Source organism: Staurois parvus, unplaced genomic scaffold, assembly GCF_062004578.1.
Source record: "Staurois parvus isolate SC_StPar_1 unplaced genomic scaffold, SC_StPar_1.0 ptg000212l, whole genome shotgun sequence".
Classification (NCBI taxonomy): domain Eukaryota; kingdom Metazoa; phylum Chordata; class Amphibia; order Anura; family Ranidae; genus Staurois; species Staurois parvus.
In genome coordinates, this window is record NW_028318008.1 from 54,889 (window position 1) to 79,663 (window position 24,775).

At 46.7% G+C, this 24,775-nt stretch overlaps 2 non-coding genes across 2 annotated transcripts; both read right to left on the reverse strand.

The window, feature by feature from the left end:
* Window positions 1-9,178: 9,178 nt before the first annotated feature.
* Window positions 9,179-9,251, reverse strand: TRNAV-AAC (transfer RNA valine (anticodon AAC)). Its single transcript has one exon. It is a non-coding gene; the product is annotated as a tRNA-Val (tRNA).
* A 15,126-nt stretch (window positions 9,252-24,377) lies between these two features.
* On the reverse strand, window positions 24,378-24,450 carry TRNAV-AAC (transfer RNA valine (anticodon AAC)). Its single transcript has one exon. It is a non-coding gene; the product is annotated as a tRNA-Val (tRNA).
* Between the last annotated feature and the right edge of the window lie 325 nt (window positions 24,451-24,775).

A 24,775-nucleotide genomic window follows, 5' to 3' on the forward strand; every position in this document is an offset into this window, starting at 1 on the left:
TCCGCCTCATAGAACAGCTGCCACTCTCTCTGTAGAGTTTCATGTTCCTCCAATGAGGATGTTGCTGAGGAGGACACTGATTGTTGTCCAGTCTCCGCCTCATAGAACAGCTGCCACTCTCTCTGTAGAGTTTCATGTTCCTCCAATGAGGATGTTGCTGAGGAGGACACTGATTGTTGTCCAGCCTCCGCCTCATATAACAGCTGACACTCTCTCTCTAGAGCTTCATATTCCTCCAATGATGATGTTGCTGAGGAGGACACTGATTGTTGTCCAGTCTCGGTCTCATAGAACAGCTGCCACTCTTTCTGTAGAGTTTTGTGGTCTCCTGCCCCCAGTGATGATGTTGCTAAGGAGGCCACTGATCGTAGCCGCAGACTGTCACTAACATAAGTGAAGTCCCAGAAAAGCTCCTGCTCTTCTTGCTTTATCGGTCTGTCCCGGTCTTCGATGCACAGAAATTCAGCAACTTCTATTTTTTGAGCCGATGTTTTAATGGACATCTGGAAAGACAAAGTTTTTTGTCAATATATCTAATTGATCAAAACCATAAATGTGAAAAATCTGTTACAATAAAATCTTAAGTAGTGAAGAAGAGCCTGCCACTAAAACAGCCCCCTCCCCCCAGCTATAGTCAGGACCATTCTTGATCTCTATACTTACAGGTTGTGTCTCCCGTGTCACGTGTGTCTTGGCTGTGTCCAAGTCCTTCCAGTTGATTCCTGTGAAGAATGCGTGCCTCCTGATGTCCTGTACCAGGTTTGATCGCAGATCTTGGTTTTTGCAAAGGAACTGTAAAGAAGAATAAAATATAATGAGAACCAAATGTGAACAGTAGAAGTCCCTCTTTTAATATTTGACCCTGACAGTTCCATATTTCCTTGGTTTGACTTTGAAAGCAGCTGCTGTGTCATGACAGGATTGGGTTAAAGGGTCAGTTGACCTTTCCCAGAGATGTGCCTATGCAGGTAAGGGGTCCCTGTAGATACAAAGTGTGCAGCTTGGACTAAAGTTGAAGAATGTAAAATAGAATTGAGCCGGCACTCGGAGTAATCCGTAGAATAAAGAGACTTTATTGGCTGCTCCATGGAAAAGCTTCTGGTAATATGCTAACGCGCTTCAGCTGTAGCAGCTTTCCAGCCAAAGCGCATTGGCGTATTACCAGGGTGTATTACATGTAGCCAATAACGTATCTTCATTTTAGGGAATCTACAAAGTTCCCGCTCAACTGTAGCTTGGATTCCTTGGAGTGCGGGGACACTTGAGCCTGAGCACCGGTGTCCAGCCACAAGGAGCTGTGTGAGCAGCTGAGCTTGGGTATTGTATATCCTGAAAGTTGAAGCATGCCCTTACTATAGGTGTAGGCCATTTCCATAGCTATGAAGCCTGACTGGAATACTCCCAGGATGTTACTAAGTGAGGCCTAGCTATTACTGCTCCCATCCACCACCATAGGAGCGAGCTCTTCCTGTGATTCAAACCCCCTCCCTCACATGCGCTTTCTGTCCCCTGATAGAGAGCTCGATGTTTGCGAGCTCGCTCCTGTGACGGTGAAGGTGAACAGTAATAGCTAGGTCCTGCTTAGCAACGTCCTAGCAACATCCTGGGAGTTTTCCGGTCAGGCTTCTTGTGGTCCAGAAAAGGCCTTCACCTATAGCAAGGGCATAGTTCAGCTTTAGTCAGAGCTGCACATTTTGTGTTTCTGTACGGGTGACTCTCACCTGGACGGGAGGTGTTTGTGATAAAGGTGAACTAACCCTTTCTTTGTTCTGAGGAATGTACTAAAAGTGACCTTTCTATGAAATCTGCAGCCGCCATGATTGTTTTTCTTCTAACAATGGCAGCTTGGGGGGAATCCTATATGCAGTGGGTGTAAGGAATGTCCCCAGAAATGGAAGATTCTGCGTGTGTGATTGGCCCTGTCCCTTTCCCAATCAAGCACAGAGCATGAATTCAAGTCCTAGCCATCCTCTGCATTGGGGGTATAGCGGACAACAGGGCTGCTGCTTTGCTTCCCCATCCTCTGCGGTGGGCTTTTCATTTTTGGTGGTGTACTTGCTAAGACTGTAAAGGGACATAAGGGCTGCCGCTGTCTCTATGACAACACGGAGACTGCTCAGGTGGGCTAGCAGTGAAGGCAGATCCTTCCTTCCACTAAGCCGTCGGTGGGGTGATGAAAGTTGTGTTGTGGCCTAAATCAGTGTTGTGCAGGTAAGACTGTGGTGAAGCTGTATGACTGCTTACCCTTTCAAGGAGGTCTCGGAGGTCGGTGTCCATGTCCTGGGGATAATTCGGCAGCTTGGTAATCATGGCCATCTGCAGCTTATGAATGGTCTTCTGGCCGGTGTAGAAGGGATGCTTCCCCGTTGCCATCTTGTATACGGTTACTCCCAGGGAGTAATAGTCAGCCATTGTAAAGTATTCCCGGTGCAGGAAGACCTCTGGGGCCATATAAGATAGTGTCCCCACCAGTCCTTTAATCCTGCTGGAAGATGAGACACCCTTTACGGCCAAGCTGAAGTCAGCAATTCTGATGTGGCCGGCACTGTCTAGTAGGATATTCTGCGGCTTGATATCTCTGTGGATGATCTCAAAAGAATGCAGGTACTGCAGGCCGCACACAATTTCCGCGGTGAGATATCTAATGGAAAAAGAAAAATCTGGATTAGCACCGAAAAGATTTACAAATCCATAGACAAGTGAATTCTTCCTATAGTCTATAGGTGTAGTGATGGGCAGGTTCAGTTGGAGGGGCGTGGCTATGTCACTACCTATCCTCAGTGGTCAGCCACCCCCGACTGCGCCGTGAACCAGTTTTTCGACTTACCTTAAGCAGTCTCCATCTAGTGGAGCAACGGTTAATATTTCCTGAAGGTTCCCGCCGTTCAAGTATTCCAGTACAATGGCCAGATATGTCTGTGTGAAAAGAAGAGAGAAAGGTTACATTTAAACATTCCAAATTTGAGAAGATCCAGAAATACACACATAGGGCCACAGTGCAGTGTGGGATCTTCTCACAGGAGGAGGAAGAAATGGGAAGATGAAAGGACACTTACCTTTGTTTGGAATGCTCCATACAGACGTGTAATGAATGGGCTTTCTCTGATTTGATGCAGCACATCAACCTCTTTGCTGACACTATCTAGCCCACCATTGAGCTCTTTCCTTTTCTTAATGAACTTCACTGCCAGCTTCTTACCAGTGGGGAGATGGGAGGCCAGCATGACCTTCCCAAAGGCCCCCTGTCCAAGAATTCCATGGAAGTTGAAGTTTTCAATGGATAGCTCCTTGTCCTCCATGCTTGATGAAGTGACTTCAATATCTTTGTCCTCCATGCTTGATGAAGTGACTTCAATATCTTTGTCCTCCATGCTTGATGAAGTGACTTCAATATCTTTGTCCTCCATGCTTGATGAAGTGACTTCAATATCTTTGTCCTCCATGCTTGATGAAGTGACTTCAATATCTTTGTCCTCCATGCTTGATGAAGTGACTTCAATATCGTTGTCCTCCATGCTTGATGAAGTGACTTCAATATCGTTGTCCTCCATGCTTGATGAAGTGACTTCAATATCTTTGTCCTCCATGCTTGATGAAGTGACTTCAATTGCCGTGAATCGTCTCTTCTTCCGAAACAGACGCCCAATGAATGCCCATATGGCAATTAATATGAACATTGTGGTATGTAGCGAGTCCTCTATGATAGATTTCTCTTTGTTGGTGTTCAGAGAATCCTGCGTGAGGGAAAAGCAATTTCTCCTGAATAGTTGCATGATGATAGTATTGCAACACTGCCCAGAAATCCGACTCGCTTCCTTCTCCCTCCAAGGTCTGGTGCAGTCTGACCTTCAGCTGCTAAGCTCCGCCCACTGCAGGCTGCCAGCCGTGACATCACGGAAACTTCCAGCCTTGGGTGTCGCCATGGCAACTCCTGTGAGGCTCCGCCCACTAAGTGGTAAACAACCTGTCATCCAATCACGTCCTCACACTAAGTGGTAAACAACTTGTCATCCAATCACGTCCTCACACTAAGTGGTAAACAACTTGTCATCCAATCACGTCCTCACACTAAGTGGTAAACAACTTGTCATCCAATCACGTCGCCAGGCCTCCACCCCCTGCATTTCTACCCTCTAACTGACATTTGAATTTCTCTGCTGCTTTTGAAAAATGTCTGTTTATTGGGGGGGGGGGGGTGACCTTTATCTGGGGGCATAGTATATACATTGTGCTCTTAACCACTTCCAGTCCAGGCCAACTTTCAGCTGTCAGCGCTATCACACTTTGAATGACAATTGCGCGGTCATGCAACACTGTACCCAGATGAATTTTTTAGCATTGTTTTGAGACAGATAAAGCTTTATTTTGGTGGTATTTATTCACCGCTGGGATTTTTATTTTTTTTGCTATATAAATGAAAAAGTACAAAAATTCTGAAAAAAGTGTTTTTCTTATAAAATTTTGCAAATAAATAATTTTTCATCATAAATCTTGGCCAAAATTTATTCCATTATCTTTTACTTTTTAGTAAAAAAAAAAAGAAAAAACCCAAATTAGTTTATAACTAATGAAAATGATAATTTAAAGAAAACAAATTTCACATTTTTATATTTTGTTTATATTATTATTTAAGTTTTTTTTTTTTTTTTTTTTTACATACTGTCACCCTAGCAGTACATTGTCACCATTGGGGGGTGATGAAGATTTTTTTTTTACACTGATTGCTTTTACACCCATAAAGGATGTAAGAGGAATCAGTTCTCCTTCTCTCTGGCTGCATTCCTGCAGCCATTGAGAACTACTGTGTGAGCTGTGATTGTTCATAGCTTGTCACATGGTACAAGGCTGTTGTGAAGGGCCCTGTACCGTGTGATCTCTGTGATCATTCACACATTTCACACTTAGTAAGCAATGATGTCAGAAGTGACATCTTGCTTACTACTCTGCATGTGATCACTGATTGGCCAATCAGTGATCACAGGATCGGGACTTCTTTCTATCTCTCCCTCTATCTCTTTCTCTTGATCTCCTTCTGTCTTTTTTTTATCTATCTCTATATCTCTTTTTCTCTCCATCCCTCTTTCTCTCTTTATATCTATTGCCCTCTATTTTCTATCTTTCTCTCCCTCCCTCTATCACTCACTCTTTATCTCTCTCTATCTTTCCCTCTTTTCTTTCTTTCTCTCCTATCTCTCTTTTTCTCCCTCCCTCTTTATCTTTCGCTGTCTATTTCTATCTCTCTCCTTCTTTCTTCCTCTTTATACCTCTCTCCATCTATCTCTCTATCTCTCTCCCCCACTCTCTCTCTTTCTATCTCTGTCTCTCTCTCCCTCCCTCCCCCTCTCTCTCTCCCTCTCTGTCTCTTTTTTTCTCTCTTTCTCCTTCCCTTTTTCTTTCTCTCCCTCTTTATCTATATTTTGCTCTCCATTTGGATGGGGGGGGGGTGGGGGGGGGTAGATGTTAGTGTCGCCTAGGGCAGCACCAAACCAAAATCCAGCACTGGTCAGGAGACAGGCCGAGGTTGGTAACAGCAGGATGGGTAAACAGAAGGCAGAGCGTAGTCCAGAGACAAGCCAGGGGTTGGTACAGGCGGCGTTGGAGCAGAGTCAGAGGTGGCCAAGTTGGCAATGGGAGATCAGGAACTCAGGGAATGTAATCGATCAAATGGCATTGATACACTACATGCATGTTCATGTGTATTCATTTGTGAATGCATATTGGTTGGTACACGCACGGTCGTTCATGCACGTGCACCTGTGATCCAGCCATGGGCAGAGTTCCTTAAACCTGGGCGTCTTTGTACATGGATATTGGATACAAAAAGCAGGAAGAGCCGGCACCTCCGAAATCCTCCTGAAAGCTTTATTAGTGACACAGGAGTGACAGAAAAGCATAGTGAGGCGTTTGGGCGAGTAGCCTTGATCACAGCAGTTGGCGGCTCTTCCTGCGTTTTGTATCCTGTATCCAGTGTTTGGAGGACACTTTGGAGCCTGAGCACCCGCCCTGGATCCCACTGCTGAATGGTGTGTGTTACCTGTGTGAGCGCTGCTTCTCTGCTATCACATTCATACCTGGATATTCCTTTCCTGACAGCTGGCCATAGATGAATTGAAATTCAGCCAGTTCACAAGGGATTGGGTGAATGTTCATCCATCTCTAGCTATTCCCACTCAACAGAAGTCCATCTAATGATTGAGAATTTCTCTCCATCAGCCAATTGGCTGCAGCTCTGGAGCTGTGTATTCTGACAGCAAAGGAGTCCCCGCTGTCAGAATACAATAGTGCAGCAGGGAGGACTCCTCAACCCCCTCATTTGTGTGACTGGTGGACTCCATTTTTGACATTTGCCATCAACCTGCTGGTGGTTGATGAAAAAAACAAATGGTCTGTGGCCAGCCTTCTACAGATTAGCAGAAAGTTTGGATAGTAGTGAGCAATCCTACAATACTGCAGCACCAGCGGCTGATATACCATCAACTGCACCAAAAGGTTGTGGAAAGCGGCACTGAATTGTTTACAAGCAGACACTGTAGACCAGGGGCAGGCAACCTTCAAGAGGTGCACATCTACCTGAACAACACGGGACAAGTCAAAGATCACTGGGAGCTGTGTTACCTCGTCACACGTGATTTACACCTCTAACTGCTGTACTACTGTGTCAGAATGGCCTGCATTGCACGGCAAGTGTGGGTTTAAATCAGGTGATGATGAGGCAACATATCTCCTCCTCACCACCTGCCAAACGCACTGACTTTGCAGAGGAGCAGCAGTGCCTACTGAGCCTGTGAATGAGCCCTTGGTTGTAATCGGCAGCGGCACACTAAGGGCTTGTTCACATGTAAAGTTGGGGCTTCATTCACTTGAATGGGTCACGCTTGGTTGGTGCTACACCCTCCAACCAGGGGCGTATTTACCGCAAGGCAAACAAGGCATCTGCCTAGGGTGGAAGGGGGGGTGGAAGAAGGGACACATGCGGCATGGGGACCAGGTGGGATCCCAGAGAGGTTACGGGCTGCTTGATAGTGATAGTGTATGCATAGCCCGACTCTTGTTCCCGGGGATGTCTGCAGCTGTGAAGGTGTGTTTCTCGACGGGGGGGGGAGGGGGAGGGGTGATAGTGGAAGGCTGTCTCAGGCGGGGGGTGGGCAGGGGCATTGTTGGTCAATGTCAGGTTCTCTCCATGCCTAGGGCAGCACAAAATCTAAATACACCACTGCCTCTAGGTGTATATAGAGCAGTGACCCCTCTAGGTGTATATATAGCAGTGACCCCTCTAGGCGTATATAAAGCAGTGACCCCTCTAGGCGTATATATAGCAGTGACCCCTCTAGGCGTATATATAGCAGTGACCCCTCTAGGTGTATATATAGCAGTGACCCCTCTAGGCGTATATATAGCAGTGACCCCTCTAGGTGTATATATAGCAGTGACCCCTCTAGGCATATATATACCAGTGACCCCTCTAGGCGTATATATAGCAGTGACCCCTCTAGGCGTATATATAGCAGTGACCCCTCTAGGCGTATATATAGCAGTGACCTCTCTAGGCGTATATAAAGCAGTGACCTCTCTAGGCGTATATATAGCAGTGACCCCTCTAGGCGTATATATAGCAGTGACCCCTCTAGGCGTATATAAAGCAGTGACCTCTCTAGGCGTATATATAGCAGTGACCCCTCTAGGTGTATATATAGCAGTGACCCCTCTAGGCGTATATATAGCAGTGACCCCTCTAGGTGTATATATAGCAGTGACCCCTCTAGGTGTATATAGCAGTGACCCCTCTAGGTACATAGATAGTAGTTACCCATCTAGGTGTGTATAGCAGTGAATCATATAGGTGTATAGCAGTGTATATGTCTCCACCCACAAACAAATCCTCATCCAATCAGCTTTCAGAGAGAGGACATAGGAGGAGAGGAGGGCATGTGATAGTACATGACGTGAATGGAGGATCAGCTTCTCTCCCCTCTATGGGGGCGATATGTGAAGATTGGAGCAGATGACGTTCTGGCACCCCCGGGCCGCCCTCCGCTCCCCTTCTCTATATCTGACCCTGCTACTGTCCACTCTGATTGGCTGCTCCTCATTGCCCAGAAGGGTGGATTGGGCGATGGTCACCTGATCTCTATGGCCATCTCTCATACGATGTTCTCTTCTTCATCAGGTGTCTCTGCGGGTGAAAGTTTCTGGAAATTTCCAACACGACTGCAGGGGGAACCTCATCGCCACCCGCTGGGTCCTGACCGCCGCACCCCGTGTGCCCCAGGAGGAGGGCATGGTGTCTACAGAAGGGGGTGAGTCTGGTAAAGTAATATGACCTCTTCCAATGTATTTCTTATTATTGGTGTTTATACAGTGCTGACAATTTACACTGTGCTTTACATTCTGTACATTCACCTCAGTCCCCGCCCCCAAGGAGCTACAATCTAAGGTCCCTCCCTCACATACGAGGACCAATGTAGAGAGGAGTCAGTTATCTTCCCATCATGTCTTTGGAGGGAATGGATTTCATATCGTACCGAATACACCATTTCTCAATGTTTCTTATATCCTGTAGATGTCCCCGGCGATGTGTTCCTCTTGCAGCGCTTCCCTGAACTTCTGGTAGGGGGTGCACACAATTACTACATCATGCGGCCTCTCCTTCCCCTCCGAAAAGTTTTTATTTTTTCATGTATACTGTAAAAACTTTATTGCCAATCTCCTTCCAGTTCTGTGCAAACACTGGATGAAAGTTTAGTTGTCAATCACAATCAGGAGGCTGAGCAGACATACCTTCAGGGACTCCCCCCCCCCCCGGATGTGGCCTAGGCTGGTTCCCCCAGTATTATATTGCTGTATCCAGCTATTTCATGTCACCCCTCCCCCCCATATCACTTCGGGGGCCGCTGTACACCTCATCTGTCTTCTTACACCCAGTGACCTCATCACTCTGTCTCTGCTTCTCCCTTTTCCATCATTTTTTCTCATATCCTTTATTTTGCAATAAATTAAAAGTCTAAAATCTGCAAAAAAAATTCCCCAAAGTGTTAGAAAAGCTAAATGTCAGCAGAAGTTGTTCCCGACAGAAAGATGGTCCTAACAAGGATGTGTGTGCTGTGAATACGATGGGGGTGAGGGGGGACAATGGGGGGGACGCTGCGCTCTCTGTACCCCCCCAGTAGGGTGCACACTGTGTTTCTGCCCGGATTTGAACCGAGGACCTTTCGCGTGTTAGGCGAACGTGATAACCACTACACTACAGAAACATGCCGTGTCACCCTGATTCCGGTCATGAGGTCTGCTGAAGATGCTGGACGTCCTCCAGCCAGGAAATGAGGCCGACTTTGACTTACATAGTTAGTCTGGCTAAAAAAAGACAAAAGTCCATCCAATTCTACCATTAAAAAAGCAAAAAAGTTCTAATCCTACACCCACAGTTGATCCAGAGGAAGGCAAAAAACCCAGCAAAGCACGATCCAATGTGCTCCTGCAGGGAAAAAAATTCCTTCCTGACCCCCCGAGAGGCAATCGGATATTCCCTGGATCAACGTTCCCTATAAATGTTCTATCCAGTTATATTCTGTGTATCCAAGAAAGGATCCAGGACTTTCCTACAGCAATCCACTGAGCTGGTCACAAGCAACTCTGGAGGGAGTCTATTCCACATTCTCACAGCTCTTACTGTGAAGAAACCTTTCTGTGATTGGAGATGACATTTCTTTTCCTCCAGACATATGACTAAGCCCTGGTTGGCGGGATGCAATGCATCCGGGTGTGTGGATTGGTGGAGACATGTAGGCTGAGGCCGCTCCTTATAGTTTATTTAGATCAGGTTCATGTCCCTGTACAATGCAGGGATGGAAGAGATGGGACCCCAACATCCAGGGGGCCCCATCCAGAAATGGACAGTATTCGGTATGGAAATGATTTTAGGGCATCCATAAACATCAGAGATCAGTCACTGTTATCCTCTGACTCCTCAGACGTGAGGCCTTTTCAGACCCCTAAACCTTCTACTTCTGTTGGTCCTAAGAATGGAAAGCCCCCCCCCCCCCCTCCACCCCCACCAACCCCACCTGGTCAGATTGTCTCCAAAGGGGGAAAAAAATCTTTCTTGACCCCCTATGGCCATCCAATTGTCCCTGAATCATCAGTGTTAGGGTGCTCAGTTCATCTCTGTGTACAATGCTAAGAAGGTAGAGATGGGACCCCAACATCAAGGGTGATGTATAAATTATGGAAAGAAGCCCAATCTAAAGCTCCAGCCCCCTAGGGAAAGAGCCGCCCAAAGACTCTGTGCCACACTTGCCATTGGCAGGACATGTGGAGGAGAGGCGGACTATGGGGGTGGAGTCTAAGCAGCATGTATGCCGGAAAATAGCACAATGGTTTCTGCCCCTATTAACCTCTAAAGCTGGCCACAGATTCATCGACATTTGCCCGGCTCCAATTTCCATCCATCTATGGCCATTCCAGTTCGAGCGGAATCTAATAATCGACACCTCTATGTAGTGTACCCCCTGTAGTGTGTGTTATGTAGTGTACCCCCTGTAGTGTGTGTTATGTAGTGTACCCCCTGTAGTGTGTGTTATGTAGTGTACCCCCTGTAGTGTGTGTTATGTAGTGTACCCCCTGTAGTGTGTGTTATGTAGTGTACCCCCTGTAGTGTACCCCCTGTAGTGTGTGTTATGTAGTGTACCCCCTGTAATGTACCCCCTGTAGTGTGTGTTATGTAGTGTACCCCCTGTAGTGTGTGTTATGTAGTATACCCCCTGTAGTGTGTTTACACTACAGGGGGTACACTACACAGAGGTGTCGATTATTAGATTCCGCTCGAACTGGAATGGCCATAGATGGATGGAAATTGGAGCCGGACAAATGTCGATGAATCTGTGGCCAGCTTTAGAGGTTAATAGGGGCCAAAACCATTGTGCTATTTTCCGACATACATGCTGCTTAGACTCCACCCCCATAGTCCGCCTCTCCTCCACATGTCCTACCAATGGCATGTGTGGCATGGAGTCTTTGGGCGGGTCTCTCCATAGGGGGGTGCAGCTTTAGTTTGCGCTTCTTTCTAGACACCTTCAGGACTGTGGCCCATCCACCAATCAGGATAATTCTGATCTGTATGGGAGCCCTAAGGGCCCAGCCTTTCTCTATATGGCCCTGCACTCGCCCACGGGATTTTCAATGGCGTAAAACTGGAATACAATGTATGTTTCTCTTTCGCTGTCATGATTGGGCGTGTTGACTTCCCTTGCCCAGTGACTTGAACCCCTTGGGTTGAAGGGGATGAGGCATACAGCCAAGAAGGTGGATGGCGGATCCATCTCTGCCCACCACCCATATATTGGGGAGAGTCGTAGGCAAAGGTATTGTATTGTCCTGAAGGTCACTGTTACATTGGGGATTTATTCCGCAGCTTTGTTGGGCCACGCGTGTGATATCCTGCCACATGCCAACAACCTTCCACTGTCCCAGTGAAGTTTAATCGTCCCCAGATGATGAAGAGGACACTGATTGTTGTCCAGTCTCTGCTTCATAGAACAGCTGACACTCTCTCTGTAGAGTTTCATGTTCCCCCAATGATGATGTTGCTGAGGAGGACACTGATTGTTGTCCAGTCTCCGCCTCATAGAACAGCTGAAACTCTCTCTCTAGAGCTTCATATTCCTCCAATGATGATGTTTCTTAGGAGGGCACATATTTTTGCCCAGTCTCTGTCTCATAGAACAGCGGACACTCTCTCACTAAAGCTTCATATTCCTCCAATGATGATGTTGCTGAGGAGAACACTGATTGTTGTCCAGTCTCCGCCTCATAGAACAGCTGACACTCTTTCTGTAGAGTTTCATGTTCCTCCAATGATCATGTTGCTGAGGAGGACACTGATTGTTCTCCAGTCTCCGCCTCATAGAAAAGCTGCTACTCTTTCTGTCGAGTTTCATGTTCCTCCAATGATGATGTTGCTGAGGAGGACACTGATTGTTGTCCAGTCTCCGCCTCATCGAACAGCTGACACTCTAGTCTCTAGAGCTTCAAATTCCTCCAATGAGGATATTGCTGAGGAGGACACTGATTGTTGTCCAGCCTCCGCCTCATAGAACAGCTGACACTCTCTCTCTAGAGCTTCAAATTCCTCCAATGAGGATATTGCTGAGGAGGACACTGATTGTTGTCCAGTCTCCGCCTCATAGAACAGCTGACACTCTCTCTCTAGAGCTTCAAATTACTCCAATGATGATGTTGCTGAGGAGGACACTGATTGTTGTCCAGCCTCCGCCTCATAGAAAAGCTGCCACTCTTTCTGTAAAGTTTCATGTTCCTCCAATGTTGATGTTGCTGAAGAGGACACTGATTGTTGTCCATCCTCCGCCTCATCGAACAGCTGACACTCTCTCTCTAGAGAGCTTCCAATTCCTTCAATGATGATATTGCAGAGGACACTGATTAGTGTCCAGTTTCTGCCTCATCTAACAGCTGACACTCTCTCTCTAGAGCTTCAAATTCCTCCAATGATGATATTGTAGAGGAGGACACTGATTGTTGTCCAGTCTCCGCCTCATAGAACAGCTGCCACTCTCTCTGTAGAGTTTCATGTTCCTCTAATTATGATGTTGCTGAGGAGGACACTGATTGTTGTCAAGCCTCCGCCTCATCGAACAGCTGACATTCTCTCTCTAGAGCTTCAAATTCCTCCAATGATGATATTGCTGAGGAGGACACTGATTGTTGTCCAGCCTCCGCCTCATCAAACAACTGACACTCTCTCTCTAGAGCTTCAAATTCCTCCAATGATGATATTGCAGAGGACACTGATTGTTGTCCAGTTTCTGCCTCATCTAACAGCTGACACTCTCTCTCTAGAGCTTCAAATTCCTCCAATGTGGATATTGCTGAGGAGGACACTGATTGTTGTCCAGTCTCCGCCTCATAGAACAGCTGACACTCTCTCTCTAGAGCATCAAATTCCTCCAATGATGATGTTGCTGAGGAGGACACTGATTGTTGTCCAGCCTCCGCCTCATAGAAAAGCTGCCACTCTTTCTGTAAAGTTTCATGTTCCTCCAATGATGATGTTGCTGAGGAGGACACTGATTGTTGTCCAGCCTCCGCCTTATAGAACATCTGATACTCTCTCTGTAGAATTTCATGTTCCTCTAATGATGATGTTGCTGAGGAGGACACTGATTGTTGTCCAGTCTCCGCCTCATAGAACAGCTTACACTCTCTCTCTTTAGCTTCATATTCCTCCAATGATGATGTTGCTGAGGAGGACACTGATTGTTGTCCAGCCTCCGCCTTATAGAACAGCTGATACTCTCTCTGTAGAGTTTCATGTTCCTCTAATGAAGATATTGCTGAGGAGGACACTGATTGTTGCCCAGCCTCTGCCTCATAAAACAGCTGACACTCTCTCTCTTCAGCTTCATATTCCTCCAATGACGATATTCCTGAGGAGGACACTGATTGTTGTCCAGTCTCCGCCTCATAGAACAGCTGACACTCTCTCTCTTTAGCTTCATATTCCTCCAATGACGATATTCCTGAGGAGGACACTGATTGTTGTCCAGTCTCTGTCTCATAGAACAGCTGACACTCTCTCTCTTTAGCTTCATATTCCTCCAATGATGATGTTGCTGAGGAGGACACTGATTGTTGTCCAGTCTCCGCCTCATAGAACAGCTGCCACTCTCTCTGTAGAGTTTCATGTTCCTCTAATGATGATGTTGCTGAGGAGGACACTGATTGTTGTCCAGCCTCCGCCTCATCGAACAGCTGACACTCTCTCTCTAGAGCTTCAAATTCCTCCAATGATGATATTGCTGAGGAGGACACTGATTGTTGTCCAGCCTCCGCCTCATCGAACAGCTGACACTCTCTCTCTAGAGCTTCAAATTCCTCCAATGATGATATTGCAGAGGACACTGATTGTTGTCCAGTTTCTGCCTCATCTAACAGCTGACACTCTCTCTCTAGAGCTTCAAATTCCTCCAATGATGATATTGCTGAGGAGGACACTGATTGTTGTCCAGCCTCCGCCTTATAGAACAGCTGATACTCTCTCTGGAGAGTTTCATGTTCCTCTAATGATGATGTTGCCGAGGAGGACACTGATTGTTGCCCAGCCTCTGCCTCATCGAACAGCTGACACTCTCTCTCTAGAGCTTCAAATTCCTCCAATGAGGATATTGCTGAGGAGGACACTGATTGTTGTCCAGTCTCCGCCTCATCGAACAGCTGACACTCTCTCTCTAGAGCTTCAAATTCCTCCAATGAGGATATTGCTGAGGAGGACACTGATTGTTGTCCAGTCTCCGCCTCATAGAACAGCTGACACTCTCTCTCTAGAGCTTCAAATTCCTCCAATGATGATATTGCAGAGGAGGACACTGATTGTTGCCCAGCCTCCGCCTCATCGAACAACTGACACTCTCTCTCTAGAGCTTCAAATTCCTCCAATGAGGATATTGCTAAGGGGGACACTGATTGTTGTCCAGCCTCCGCCTCATACAACAGCTGACACTCTCTCTCTAGAGCTTCAAATTCCTCCAATGATGATATTGCTGATGAGGACACTGATTGTTGCCCAGTCTCCGCCTCATACAACAGCTGACACTCTCTCTCTAGAGCTTCAAATTCCTCCAATGATGATGTTGCTGAGGAGGACACTGATTGTTGTCCAGTCTCTGTCTCGTAGAACAGCTGCCACTCTTTCTCTAGAGCTTCAAATTCCTCCAATGAGGATATTGCTGAGCAGGACACTGATTGTTGTCCCGTCTCTTCCTCATAGAACAGCTGCCACTCTCTCTGTAGAGTTTCATGTTCCTCCAATGAGGATATTCCTGAGGAGGACACTGATTGTTGTCCAGTCTCCGCCTCATAGAACAGCTGCCACTCTCTCTGTAGAGTTTCATGTTCCTCCAATGAGGATGTTGCTGAGGAGGACGCTGATTGTTGTCCAGCCTCCGCCTCATATAACAGCTGACACTCTCTCTCTAGAGCTTCATATTCCTCCAATGATGATGTTGCTGAGGAGGACACTGATTGTTGTCCAGTCTCTGTCTCGTAGAACAGCTGCCACTCTTTCTCTAGAGCTTCAAATTCCTCCAATGAGGATATTGCTGAGCAGGACACTGATTGTTGTCCCGTCTCTTCCTCATAGAACAGCTGCCACTCTCTCTGTAGAGTTTCATGTTCCTCCAATGAGGATATTGCTGAGGAGGACACTGATTGTTGTCCAGTCTCCGCCTCATAGAACAGCTGCCACTCTCTCTGTAGAGTTTCATGTTCCTCCAATGAGGATGTTGCTGAGGAGGACACTGATTGTTGTCCAGCCTCCGCCTCATATAACAGCTGACACTCTCTCTCTAGAGCTTCATATTCCTCCAATGATGATGTTGCTGAGGAGGACACTGATTGTTGTCCAGTCTCGGTCTCATAGAACAGCTGCCACTCTTTCTGTAGAGTTTTGTGGTCTCCTGCCCCCAGTGATGATGTTGCTAAGGAGGCCACTGATCGTAGCCGCAGACTGTCACTAACATAAGTGAAGTCCCAGAAAAGCTCCTGCTCTTCTTGCTTTATCGGTCTGTCCCGGTCTTCGATGCACAGAAATTCAGCAACTTCTATTTTTTGAGCCGATGTTTTAATGGACATCTGGAAAGACAAAGTTTTTTGTCAATATATCTAATTGATCAAAACCATAAATGTGAAAAATCTGTTACAATAAAATCTTAAGTAGTGAAGAAGAGCCTGCCACTAAAACAGCCCCCTCCCCCCAGCTATAGTCAGGACCATTCTTGATCTCTATACTTACAGGTTGTGTCTCCCGTGTCACGTGTGTCTTGGCTGTGTCCAAGTCCTTCCAGTTGATTCCTGTGAAGAATGCGTGCCTCCTGATATCCTGTACCAGGTTTGATCGCAGATCTTGGTTTTTGCAAAGGAACTGTAAAGAAGAATAAAATATAATGAGAACCAAATGTGAACAGTAGAAGTCCCTCTTTTAATATTTGACCCTGACAGTTCCATATTTCCTTGGTTTGACTTTGAAAGCAGCTGCTGTGTCATGACAGGATTGGGTTAAAGGGTCAGTTGATCTTTCCCAGAGATGTGCCTATGCAGGTAAGGGGTCCCTGTAGATACAAAGTGTGCAGCTTGGACTAAAGTTGAAGAATGTAAAATAGAATTGAGCCAGCACTCGGAGTAATCCGTAGAATAAAGAGACTTTATTGGCTGCTCCATGGAAAAGCTTCTGGTAATATGCTAACGCGCTTCAGCTGTAGCAGCTTTCCAGCCAAAGCGCATTGGCGTATTACCAGGGTGTATTACATGTAGCCAATAACGTATCTTCATTTTAGGGAATCTACAAAGTTCCCGCTCAACTGTAGCTTGGATTCCTTGGAGTGCGGGGACACTTGAGCCTGAGCACCGGTGTCCAGCCACAAGGAGCTGTGTGAGCAGCTGAGCTTGGGTATTGTATATCCTGAAAGTTGAAGCATGCCCTTACTATAGGTGTAGGCCATTTCCATAGCTATGAAGCCTGACTGGAATACTCCCAGGATGTTAGGCCTAGCTATTACTGCTCCCATCCACCACCATAGGAGCGAGCTCTTCCTGTGATTCAAACCCCCTCCCTCACATGCGCTTTCTGTCCCCTGATAGAGAGCTCGATGTTTGCGAGCTCGCTCCTGTGACGGTGAAGGTGAACAGTAATAGCTAGGTCCTGCTTAGCAACGTCCTAGCAACATCCTGGGAGTTTTCCGGTCAGGCTTCTTGTGGTCCAGAAAAGGCCTTCACCTATAGCAAGGGCATAGTTCAGCTTTAGTCAGAGCTGCACATTTTGTGTTTCTGTACGGGTGACTCTCACCTGGACGGGAGGTGTTTGTGATAAAGGTGAACTAACCCTTTCTTTGTTCTGAGGAATGTACTAAAAGTGACCTTTCTATGAAATCTGCAGCCGCCATGATTGTTTTTCTTCTAACAATGGCAGCTTGGGGGGAATCCTATATGCAGTGGGTGTAAGGAATGTCCCCAGAAATGGAAGATTCTGCGTGTGTGATTGGCCCTGTCCCTTTCCCAATCAAGCACAGAGCATGAATTCAAGTCCTAGCCATCCTCTGCATTGGGGGTATAGCGGACAACAGGGCTGCTGCTTTGCTTCCCCATCCTCTGCGGTGGGCTTTTCATTTTTGGTGGTGTACTTGCTAAGACTGTAAAGGGACATAAGGGCTGCCGCTGTCTCTATGACAACACGGAGACTGCTCAGGTGGGCTAGCAGTGAAGGCAGATCCTTCCTTCCACTAAGCCGTCGGTGGGGTGATGAAAGTTGTGTTGTGGCCTAAATCAGTGTTGTGCAGGTAAGACTGTGGTGAAGCTGTATGACTACTTACCCTTTCAAGGAGGTCTCGGAGGTCGGTGTCCATGTCCTGGGGATAATTCGGCAGCTTGGTAATCATGGCCATCTGCAGCTTATGAATGGTCTTCTGGCCGGTGTAGAAGGGATGCTTCCCCGTTGCCATCTTGTATACGGTTACTCCCAGGGAGTAATAGTCAGCCATTGTAAAGTATTCCCGGTGCAGGAAGACCTCTGGGGCCATATAAGATAGTGTCCCCACCAGTCCTTTAATCCTGCTGGAAGATGAGACACCCTTTACGGCCAAGCTGAAGTCAGCAATTCTGATGTGGCCGGCACTGTCTAGTAGGATATTCTGCGGCTTGATATCTCTGTGGATGATCTCAAAAGAATGCAGGTACTGCAGGCCGCACACAATTTCCGCGGTGAGATATCTAATGGAAAAAGAAAAATCTGGATTAGCACCGAAAAGATTTACAAATCCATAGACAAGTGAATTCTTCCTATAGTCTATAGGTGTAGTGATGGGCAGGTTCAGTTGGAGGGGCGTGGCTATGTCACTACCTATCCTCAGTGGTCAGCCACCCCCGACTGCGCCGTGAACCAGTTTTTCGACTTACCTTAAGCAGTCTCCATCTAGTGGAGCAACGGTTAATATTTCCTGAAGGTTCCCGCCGTTCAAGTATTCCAGTACAATGGCCAGATATGTCTGTGTGAAAAGAAGAGAGAAAGGTTACATTTAAACATTCCAAATTTGAGAAGATCCAGAAATACACACATAGGGCCACAGTGCAGTGTGGGATCTTCTCACAGGAGGAGGAAGAAATGGGAAGATGAAAGGACACTTACCTTTGTTTGGAATGCTCCATACAGACGTGTAATGAATGGGCTTTCTCTGATTTGATGCAGCACATCAACCTCTTTGCTGACACTATCTAGCCCACCATTGAGCTCTTTCCTTTTCTTAATGAACTTCACTGCCAGCTTCTTACCAGTGGGGAGATGGGAGGCCAGCATGACCTTCCCAAAGGCCCCCTGTCCAAGAATTCCATGGAAGTTGAAGTTTTCAATGGATAGCTCCTTGTCCTCCATGCTTGATGAAGTGACTTCAATATCTTTGTCCTCCATGCTTGATGAAGTGACTTCAATATCTTTGTCCTCCATGCTTGATGAAGTGACTTCAATATCTTTGTCCTCCATGCTTGATGAAGTGACTTCAATATCTTTGTCCTCCATGCTTGATGAAGTGACTTCAATATCTTTGTCCTCCATGCTTGATGAAGTGACTTCAATATCGTTGTCCTCCATGCTTGATGAAGTGACTTCAATATCGTTGTCCTCCATGCTTGATGAAGTGACTTCAATATCTTTGTCCTCCATGCTTGATGAAGTGACTTCAATTGCCGTGAATCGTCTCTTCTTCCGAAACAGACGCCCAATGAATGCCCATATGGCAATTAATATGAACATTGTGGTATGTAGCGAGTCCTCTATGATAGATTTCTCTTTGTTGGTGTTCAGAGAATCCTGCGTGAGGGAAAAGCAATTTCTCCTGAATAGTTGCATGATGATAGTATTGCAACACTGCCCAGAAATCCGACTCGCTTCCTTCTCCCTCCAAGGTCTGGTGCAGTCTGACCTTCAGCTGCTAAGCTCCGCCCACTGCAGGCTGCCAGCCGTGACATCACGGAAACTTCCAGCCTTGGGTGTCGCCATGGCAACTCCTGTGAGGCTCCGCCCACTAAGTGGTAAACAACCTGTCATCCAATCACGTCCTCACACTAAGTGGTAAACAACTTGTCATCCAATCACGTCCTCACACTAAGTGGTAAACAACTTGTCATCCAATCACGTCGCCAGGCCTCCACCCCCTGCATTTCTACCCTCTAACTGACATTTGAATTTCTCTGCTGCTTTTGAAAAATGTCTGTTTATTGGGGGGGGGGGGGGGGGGTGACCTTTATCTGGGGGCATAGTATATACATTGTGCTCTTAACCACTTCCAGTCCAGGCCAACTTTCAGCTGTCAGCGCTATCACACTTTGAATGACAATTGCGCGGTCATGCAACACTGTACCCAGATGAATTTTTTAGCATTGTTTTGAGACAGATAAAGCTTTATTTTGGTGGTATTTATTCACCGCTGGGATTTTTATTTTTTTTGCTATATAAATGAAAAAGTACAAAAATTCTGAAAAAAGTGTTTTTCTTATAAAATTTTGCAAATAAATAATTTTTCATCATAAATCTTGGCCAAAATTTATTCCATTATCTTTTACTTTTTAGTAAAAAAAAAAAGAAAAAACCCAAATTAGTTTATAACTAATGAAAATGATAATTTAAAGAAAACAAATTTCACATTTTTATATTTTGTTTATATTATTATTTAAGTTTTTTTTTTTTTTTTTTACATACTGTCACCCTAGCAGTACATTGTCACCATTGGGGGGTGATGAAGATTTTTTTTTTACACTGATTGCTTTTACACCCATAAAGGATGTAAGAGGAATCAGTTCTCCTTCTCTCTGGCTGCATTCCTGCAGCCATTGAGAACTACTGTGTGAGCTGTGATTGTTCATAGCTTGTCACATGGTACAAGGCTGTTGTGAAGGGCCCTGTACCGTGTGATCTCTGTGATCATTCACACATTTCACACTTAGTAAGCAATGATGTCAGAAGTGACATCTTGCTTACTACTCTGCATGTGATCACTGATTGGCCAATCAGTGATCACAGGATCGGGACTTCTTTCTATCTCTCCCTCTATCTCTTTCTCTTGATCTCCTTCTGTCTTTTTTTTATCTATCTCTATATCTCTTTTTCTCTCCATCCCTCTTTCTCTCTTTATATCTATTGCCCTCTATTTTCTATCTTTCTCTCCCTCCCTCTATCACTCACTCTTTATCTCTCTCTATCTTTCCCTCTTTTCTTTCTTTCTCTCCTATCTCTCTTTTTCTCCCTCCCTCTTTATCTTTCGCTGTCTATTTCTATCTCTCTCCTTCTTTCTTCCTCTTTATACCTCTCTCCATCTATCTCTCTATCTCTCTCCCCCACTCTCTCTCTTTCTATCTCTGTCTCTCTCTCCCTCCCTCCCCCTCTCTCTCTCTCCCTCTCTGTCTCTTTTTTTCTCTCTTTCTCCTTCCCTTTTTCTTTCTCTCCCTCTTTATCTATATTTTGCTCTCCATTTGGATGGGGGGGGTGGGGGGGGTAGATGTTAGTGTCGCCTAGGGCAGCACCAAACCAAAATCCAGCACTGGTCAGGAGACAGGCCGAGGTTGGTAACAGCAGGATGGGTAAACAGAAGGCAGAGCGTAGTCCAGAGACAAGCCAGGGGTTGGTACAGGCGGCGTTGGAGCAGAGTCAGAGGTGGCCAAGTTGGCAATGGGAGATCAGGAACTCAGGGAATGTAATCGATCAAATGGCATTGATACACTACATGCATGTTCATGTGTATTCATTTGTGAATGCATATTGGTTGGTACACGCACGGTCGTTCATGCACGTGCACCTGTGATCCAGCCATGGGCAGAGTTCCTTAAACCTGGGCGTCTTTGTACATGGATATTGGATACAAAAAGCAGGAAGAGCCGGCACCTCCGAAATCCTCCTGAAAGCTTTATTAGTGACACAGGAGTGACAGAAAAGCATAGTGAGGCGTTTGGGCGAGTAGCCTTGATCACAGCAGTTGGCGGCTCTTCCTGCGTTTTGTATCCTGTATCCAGTGTTTGGAGGACACTTTGGAGCCTGAGCACCCGCCCTGGATCCCACTGCTGAATGGTGTGTGTTACCTGTGTGAGCGCTGCTTCTCTGCTATCACATTCATACCTGGATATTCCTTTCCTGACAGCTGGCCATAGATGAATTGAAATTCAGCCAGTTCACAAGGGATTGGGTGAATGTTCATCCATCTCTAGCTATTCCCACTCAACAGAAGTCCATCTAATGATTGAGAATTTCTCTCCATCAGCCAATTGGCTGCAGCTCTGGAGCTGTGTATTCTGACAGCAAAGGAGTCCCCGCTGTCAGAATACAATAGTGCAGCAGGGAGGACTCCTCAACCCCCTCATTTGTGTGACTGGTGGACTCCATTTTTGACATTTGCCATCAACCTGCTGGTGGTTGATGAAAAAAACAAATGGTCTGTGGCCAGCCTTCTACAGATTAGCAGAAAGTTTGGATAGTAGTGAGCAATCCTACAATACTGCAGCACCAGCGGCTGATATACCATCAACTGCACCAAAAGGTTGTGGAAAGCGGCACTGGATTGTTTACAAGCAGACACTGTAGACCAGGGGCAGGCAACCTTCAAGAGGTGCACATCTACCTGAACAACACGGGACAAGTCAAAGATCACTGGGAGCTGTGTTACCTCGTCACACGTGATTTACACCTCTAACTGCTGTACTACTGTGTCAGAATGGCCTGCATTGCACGGCAAGTGTGGGTTTAAATCAGGTGATGATGAGGCAACATATCTCCTCCTCACCACCTGCCAAACGCACTGACTTTGCAGAGGAGCAGCAGTGCCTACTGAGCCTGTGAATGAGCCCTTGGTTGTAATCGGCAGCGGCACACTAAGGGCTTGTTCACATGTAAAGTTGGGGCTTCATTCACTTGAATGGGTCACGCTTGGTTGGTGCTACACCCTCCAACCAGGGGCGTATTTACCGCAAGGCAAACAAGGCATCTGCCTAGGGTGGAAGGGGGGGTGGAAGAAGGGACACATGCGGCATGGGGACCAGGTGGGATCCCAGAGAGGTTACGGGCTGCTTGATAGTGATAGTGTATGCAGAGCCCGACTCTTGTTCCCGGGGATGTCTGCAGCTGTGAAGGTGTGTTTCTCGACGGGGGGGGGGGGGGAGGGGTGATAGTGGAAGGCTGTCTCAGGCGGGGGGTGGGCAGGGGCATTGTTGGTCAATGTCAGGTTCTCTCCATGCCTAGGGCAGCACAAAATCTAAATACACCACTGCCTCTAGGTGTATATAGAGCAGTGACCCCTCTAGGTGTATATATAGCAGTGACCCCTCTAGGCGTATATAAAGCAGTGACCCCTCTAGGCGTATATATAGCAGTGACCCCTCTAGGCGTATATATAGCAGTGACCCCTCTAGGCGTATATATAGCAGTGACCCCTCTAGGCGTATATATAGCAGTGACCCCTCTAGGCGTATATATAGCAGTGACCCCTCTAGGCGTATATAAAGCAGTGACCTCTCTAGGCGTATATATAGCAGTGACCCCTCTAGGTGTATATATAGCAGTGACCCCTCTAGGCGTATATATAGCAGTGACCCCTCTAGGTGTATATATAGCAGTGACCCCTCTAGGCGTATATATAGCAGTGACCCCTCTAGGCGTATATATAGCAGTGACCCCTCTAGGCGTATATAAAGCAGTGACCCCTCTAGGTGTATATATAGCAGTGACCCCTCTAGGCGTATATATAGCAGTGACCCCTCTAGGCGTATATATAGCAGTGACCCCTCTAGGCGTATATATAGCAGTGACCCCTCTAGGTGTATATAAAGCAGTGACCCCTCTAGGTGTATATATAGCAGTGACCCCTCTAGGCGTATATATAGCAGTGACCCCTCTAGGCGTATATATAGCAGTGACCCCTCTAGGTGTATATAGCAGTGACCCCTCTAGGTACATAGATAGTAGTTACCCATCTAGGTGTGTATAGCAGTGAATCATATAGGTGTATAGCAGTGTATATGTCTCCACCCACAAACAAATCCTCATCCAATCAGCTTTCAGAGAGAGGACATAGGAGGAGAGGAGGGCATGTGATAGTACATGACGTGAATGGAGGATCAGCTTCTCTCCCCTCTATGGGGGCGATATGTGAAGATTGGAGCAGATGACGTTCTGGCACCCCCGGGCCGCCCTCCGCTCCCCTTCTCTATATCTGACCCTGCTACTGTCCACTCTGATTGGCTGCTCCTCATTGCCCAGAAGGGTGGATTGGGCGATGGTCACCTGATCTCTATGGCCATCTCTCATACGATGTTCTCTTCTTCATCAGGTGTCTCTGCGGGTGAAAGTTTCTGGAAATTTCCAACACGACTGCAGGGGGAACCTCATCGCCACCCGCTGGGTCCTGACCGCCGCACCCCGTGTGCCCCAGGAGGAGGGCATGGTGTCTACAGAAGGGGGTGAGTCTGGTAAAGTAATATGACCTCTTCCAATGTATTTCTTATTATTGGTGTTTATACAGTGCTGACAATTTACACTGTGCTTTACATTCTGTACATTCACCTCAGTCCCCGCCCCCAAGGAGCTACAATCTAAGGTCCCTCCCTCACATACGAGGACCAATGTAGAGAGGAGTCAGTTATCTTCCCATCATGTCTTTGGAGGGAATGGATTTCATATCGTACCGAATACACCATTTCTCAATGTTTCTTATATCCTGTAGATGTCCCCGGCGATGTGTTCCTCTTGCAGCGCTTCCCTGAACTTCTGGTAGGGGGTGCACACAATTACTACATCATGCGGCCTCTCCTTCCCCTCCGAAAAGTTTTTATTTTTTCATGTATACTGTAAAAACTTTATTGCCAATCTCCTTCCAGTTCTGTGCAAACACTGGATGAAAGTTTAGTTGTCAATCACAATCAGGAGGCTGAGCAGACATACCTTCAGGGACTCCCCCCCCCCCCGGATGTGGCCTAGGCTGGTTCCCCCAGTGTTATATTGCTGTATCCAGCTATTTCATGTCACCCCTCCCCCCCATATCACTTCGGGGGCCGCTGTACACCTCATCTGTCTTCTTACACCCAGTGACCTCATCACTCTGTCTCTGCTTCTCCCTTTTCCATCATTTTTTCTCATATCCTTTATTTTGCAATAAATTAAAAGTCTAAAATCTGCAAAAAAAATTCCCCAAAGTGTTAGAAAAGCTAAATGTCAGCAGAAGTTGTTCCCGACAGAAAGATGGTCCTAACAAGGATGTGTGTGCTGTGAATACGATGGGGGTGAGGGGGGACAATGGGGGGGACGCTGCGCTCTCTGTACCCCCCCAGTAGGGTGCACACTGTGTTTCTGCCCGGATTTGAACCGAGGACCTTTCGCGTGTTAGGCGAACGTGATAACCACTACACTACAGAAACATGCCGTGTCACCCTGATTCCGGTCATGAGGTCTGCTGAAGATGCTGGACGTCCTCCAGCCAGGAAATGAGGCCGACTTTGACTTACATAGTTAGTCTGGCTAAAAAAAGACAAAAGTCCATCCAATTCTACCATTAAAAAAGCAAAAAAGTTCTAATCCTACACCCACAGTTGATCCAGAGGAAGGCAAAAAACCCAGCAAAGCACGATCCAATGTGCTCCTGCAGGGAAAAAAATTCCTTCCTGACCCCCCGAGAGGCAATCGGATATTCCCTGGATCAACGTTCCCTATAAATGTTCTATCCAGTTATATTCTGTGTATCCA